Below are 6,000 nucleotides of genomic sequence, written 5' to 3'. Positions count from 1 at the left end.
CCTGTTAAAAGGGAGTTTTTCCTTCCCACTGTCGCCAAAGTGCTTGCTCATAGGGGGTCATATGATTGTTGGGTTTTTCTCTGTATCTATGAAGCGCCTTGAGGCGACTTTTGTTGTGATTTGGCGCTATATAAATAAAATTGAATTGAATTGAATTGAATTAAGTACAACTCCTTCGGTTTCATGTGCAAAAAAAAATATTGCGCTAGCTTACGTGGTTGCAGTTCTACAGGGATTTAAAAATAGTTAAGCAAAACGGAGGGTGCCTGCTCTGACCGGTTTTAAAGGGTTAAACCATGCACAGGAATGGATTGCAAGGTTGCAGACCAAGAAAAAAAAAAAAAGAAGACTTCTACAGAAAAGATACCTTGAGGCCAGACAGAAGTATGGTAAGGACAACCTGGAAGCGTGTCCTTCAGTTAAATGAAATGAAACTAGAGCGTTTCTGCTATTAAAGGTGCTGATTATGTTTGGAGAGAAAAGGAAAAATCGTACAAGCCCACAATGAAACAGGATGTTGAGAGTAGAGATGGACCGATCTGATATTACGTATCGGTATACTGACCTAAATTACTGGATCGGATATCGGAGAGAAATAAAAAATGTAATCCGATCCATTAAATATCAAAAAAGCACCTCACAAAACTTGCGACACGGCGTAACTCGGCTCATAACCGTAGCACGTCGGAGCAGTGTGGTCACGTGATAGAGCGGCTGTGTGTATTTGTAGCCTGCTAGCAAACATTTCATCTCCGAGGAAGTTATGTCAGAGAGAAGTAAAGCAAGTGTGTAAGTTCATCTCTGAATGTTTGTAAAGCATTCCCGCGTTAAGCTTAACAACCGATATATAGAGCAACTGCCTCTTCTCTCTCTCTCCTGCTGCTACTTCAATCGTGAAACTGCTTAATGATCAGCTGATCGGCTTTTCTGTTGCGAGTCCGTCTCTCTTCTTTGTTTTTGGCCCACTTTGCACCAGAAAGAGGAAACCAGCGGCTGAACAACAGCAGCACGTTTAAGCTTGATAAGCTGTTGTTAGAATTTATTTAATATTACTTTCTAGACCAGGATCTTTTTCTACGCAGCTGACGGCTGGTAACTGTGCAGGGGCGGATCTAGCAAAGTTTAGCCAGGGGGGCCGATAGGGCATTAACAGGGAAAAGGGGGCACAAAGACATACTTTTCTTTCTTATTCTCATTTAAAATATCTAGCTTTTAATTATTTAATAATTATCTGAATCTTACACCCAAAGTTTTAATCTGATGTAAAATGTATAGAAGTCCATTACTGTATATAGTAACTGTTAAGTCTAATATACCCTAGTAAGCTGTAGTACTTTTTCCTTTGGGAAAGTACCATCTGTGAATTCTGCAAATCTGTAGAAGAAAGATGTTGAATCTATTTAATTATTCTTGAAAAATAATTTATTTCTGTGAATTTTTTTCACCCTGCATCAAATTAAAGTTGATTACATTGATTAAGCATCATGAGGAAGAGGCTGGTTCCCTATTTTCTTTTGCTGGGAGTTTGCAACCCTATTAGTTAGGTTGCTTAATATTTCTGCTAAGTACTCTTTAAAATACCAGAATAGGGAGGATGGAGTAGGTTTAACTTTATTAGATTGATCAGTGTTGCTGATCTATGAAATATTTTGGGTGCAGTGTTTTGTTTTGTTTTTTTTTGCATACAGGTATAACAGAATAGCTTTAGTGTTGTTGTTGTTTTTTAACTTGAGTATGAACTTATACAAAAAGCAGCAAGATATTAAAAAAACAGTTTTATTGATTAAAAAACACACTATATCGGATTCATATCGGTATCGGCAGATATCCAAATGTATGATATCGGTATCGGTATCGGACATAAAAAAGTGGTATCGTGCCATGTCTAGTTGAGAGTATTATAGTTGTGGTGATGTTCAAAGTGGAAGGAATCATGACAAAAGAAGGCTATATGAAGGATATGTGACAGAAAACCTCAAGCAGTCAGCAGCAAAACTGGGTCTTGGAATTCCCTTTGGCTTCCAACACTGCAACAACCCAAAGCATATGTCAGAAGACCATCAAATCCAGAAGGGTTTGAGTGATTCACCAAACTAGAATGAGCTGAGATTGCTCAGGAGACACGTGCGAGACTTGTTGAAAACTACAACAATTGACTGCAGGTTGTTAGCCAGCAAAGAGGGTACACAACTGACTATTGGCATCAGCAATCCCAGTAGTTTTGATCCTGCTAGTTTTTGTGGGATCATTTTGTTTCTGTGTGCAAAAGGCGGTACTAATTCTACCATCTGTAAGTGTAAGGAAACTAAAAAAACTACATTGTAAATACAACACAGAAGTCATATTCCACTTGGTTTTTGTAGTTTTGGGTTGTTTTTTTTTTTTTTGGACAACCAATGTTTTCTTTTTACTAATTAGAATTTACACTGAATTTGCAAAAGCCAAGCAGCAAGAGTCTTAAATAGACAGAAAACAGGCCATATTTTTCTTCTTGCTGTTTTGTTTGTGCTGTACTTTTTTGTTTTGTTTTTTCTGCTAATGGACTAAACTGAGAGGTATTAATTATCTCCCTGTGACAAGAAGGTTCCATGGTCACCTTTGTCCATCCATTTGTTTGTGCCTCGCCAATATACATCGTACCCAGTGACCACATTAACTTTGGTTTGCTGGCATAACCCATGAGTGTACATTTAACATCTGGTCAAAAGCTCAGTCCCAGATAAGTATATTGCTAATACATACAACATATGTTGTTGACATAAGTACATACTTGCACTCTTTTTTTTTTTTTGTCAAACTTTTTAATTATTGCATGAACTTAGAATCATTATACTTTCTTTGATCATAGCTATTGTGTGCTTGCTATCAAACACACTTATGAGTGCTGAAGTGTAAGTATTACTTTATTATAAATAAAATACTACAACTGAAAAATAACATTTTTTCTTACCTCTGAAGAAGTCCTTGTGTACCTACAGAGAAGGTTATGACGCAAACTGTACCTGTTTTTGTACCATCAAAAACAACACATACAACACATGTGACATGTAATTACAGAGAACTTGCATGAAAAATAAAGATTCTTTTCAGTGTCCACTAACAATTCTTCAAATTGGCTGGGAAGTCCAATTTTAATAGGACAAAGGGAATCGTGTGAAATCGGGATATCAAATTTAATTGGCCTGACACTTCAGGTGAAACATCTTCATCTGCTTACACTTCATTGTGCGAGTCAATCTTTTATTTCAGTGCAGAATTCATATTTAAAGTTCCTCTGCAACAGCACGCACCATGAATTCTTGTCTTTAAAAGTCTCTGTTAGTATCTGCTTTCACAGTTCCCCCTTGCTTTTCCTGAATGTCTTTTTTTTAACTTCACTTTTTCTTTCCTTCAGTGTTGGCACCTGTGCTTTGTTCTTTTGTAACCATGTTGCCTCTCTGGCCTTTTGCTGTTGCCTGTTTACAGAGAAAAACTAATTAATTGCGCTGCTGTTTTGTTTTGTCAATGTCGTGTTCAATAAAGTACTGCAAAGATGGCCAATTTGCAACATACAGATAATTAGGAACACCCAGGCTTGGGTATTCAGAAATATGCATACACATCGTTTTCCTCATATTTATAAAACCAGAAGGGCTTTAATCATCATGGAATATAATCTCGACACCCACAGTAAGTTAAACTATACAGTTAATCTGTACAAACTATAGTTAATCACCTGCTTGTATAATATGTCTTCCCAATTCCTATACTGCCCCTACATGTTCTCCATACACATGTTCACTCTACTTGTATATTCATATGGAGGGTGGCCCACAATAAGTGCTGTTCAAAACCAACTACCCATAAGGGGAACTGGGTTATAAAGCCAATACTGAGTCTATATCAGAGCAGATGTACAAACCGCACTTTGTGAAGGGGTAGTGTATGTTTTGTCTCTGATATTACAGAAAATTACAGAAAAAAACTTCTGTTTAATCAACTACTGTCTCAGCAATAAACAAAGCATTTTTAATTTGATTAAAAAAATGATAATATCCAAGGGGAAGAAAAAAGAAGAGACAACAATCAGGGCAAGTCTGAGCATTTTGAAAATGTTAAGAATCAAAAAAATTCTGAAATGTAGGTGTATTTTCAGTGAAATACAGTAAGTAATTTTAACACATCCTGCAGTATAAATTGTAAGATGAGAACGTCTCAAAACTTTTTTGTATATTTTTATTTAATAAGTTACCAAAATTATAAATCAGGTATCAAAATGCACATTTTTTTCTGCTGATCCACAAGACAATTTCTCTTTTTGGTTTGTTTTTTGGTAAAAGTACAATCGCAAATGTTGTCCAATCAAAAAACTTTTTTAAATCCCCCAATGTTTGTAAGGTAATTAGAAGACTGAAATAATTTTTTGGGAAAAAAAGTTTACATTTTTTAGATATCACATGTCCACTGCAGAGGACATTGGAAGGCCAAACATGTAAAAATGAACTTTGATGGCAAATATTTGCTTCAACTCTTCACCAAGGAAAAGTTTGAACTCAAGGAACTGTAGTGGTTTCTTCCCCCAAAACTGCAAGTCACTGCTATAATGAAGCCACGAGTTGGTGATTGCCAGATCAAAAAGTAGAGAACTGCACATACTGTCAATTTCTGAGTGCGAGAGACCATCCTGTAGAAACTCAACATTCGGCAACAAGGTCCACGTCACCTATATTGGTAGTGTACTCGGCAATTGCCAGTGGCCTTGGCACATGGACAAACCTTTTGTTTTTCTTAGACCATCTTGTGCGTCTGTCCTGAGGTTGATTGCCATGGGCAGAGGATGCCATGACAACTGGGTTGTTGTCCAACCACTTAATGACAGCAAGTTCAGGTCTGAGTACCATCTCTGATGCTCCTCCTTCTTTCTTCTTGAAGGGCTTATTCCCTATGATCTTCTTCATCAGACAACTCAAGATCTGGGTTTCCCTCATCAAACTGCAATAAATTTCTTTCTGCTTCTAAAAATAACTCCTTTTCTGGTCATTTAAAAAACAGAACAAAATGGAGGAAATGACTACAAATGTCCACTATGGAGGACATTTTTTTTAAACACTTCAATACTATACTAAAATGAAGTTAGAATTAAGCATACTATGTTTTAACGTGTTATTAAGAGACTTATTTAAAATATGTTAACAACATTTATAGCTAAAAATTGCTCAATAAGAAGTTTTATGCACTTACTTTTCTTCTTCCCATAAAATGTGCTTGTAGCGATGGCCGCCATGTTCCTTAATGAAAAAACTAAAGTTCCCAAAGCTCCACCCCTTCACATTTGGTATCATTGGAAAGCCCTAAATGTCCTCTGTAGATACCAAAAGGAGGCAATTCTGCAGTATGCAGTGCATGGGAGATATTCAGGTTTAGAAAGGTGCTCTACAGAGGACAAATTTCCATTGCTGGTAGTCAGGAGATATATCTTTCAGTACTGATGATACCTTTCCACATGTGCAAGCCACTAAATTCACTGATGCACCGTCATATCATCAGAGATGCGGGGTTTCAGTGCTGGAAGGCAGGTTTTTGGATCATGCAATCTGAATGGCACATCAACATGTATTGATAGATGCTCCTGAGTCAGGCAACGTACCTGTTTTTAATGCAGTGCTGCCAATATAGATTTTTGGCTTTGACCTTAATGCACAAGACCCTAGTCTATCATTTGATGATATTATGTATAGTAGATGACAAGAGACTAAATGTCTTAGTATTTTTACACTGAGGAACAATATTCTTTTTTTTTGCAGATCGGTGAACCTCTCCCTCTCTAAGAGGCTATTTTTATACCCGATATACATAACAATGACCTGTTGCTTATTAACATAATAATTTACCAAATGTTTTACCGATTGTTTCTTTTCAGTTACACTTGCTTTTCCATCCAATTTTTTCCCCCATCAAAACTTTTTTTAAATATGGGTTTGTGAGATTTGAAAAGCATATTAATGTAAATCATTATTTTCA

This window comes from Perissodus microlepis, chromosome 23, assembly GCF_051167445.1.
Source record: "Perissodus microlepis isolate ML-2025 ecotype Zambia chromosome 23, ASM5116744v1, whole genome shotgun sequence".
Classification (NCBI taxonomy): domain Eukaryota; kingdom Metazoa; phylum Chordata; class Actinopteri; order Cichliformes; family Cichlidae; genus Perissodus; species Perissodus microlepis.
The sequence above is the reverse complement of the archived record's forward strand: the minus strand, read 5'-3'. Positions refer to the sequence as shown.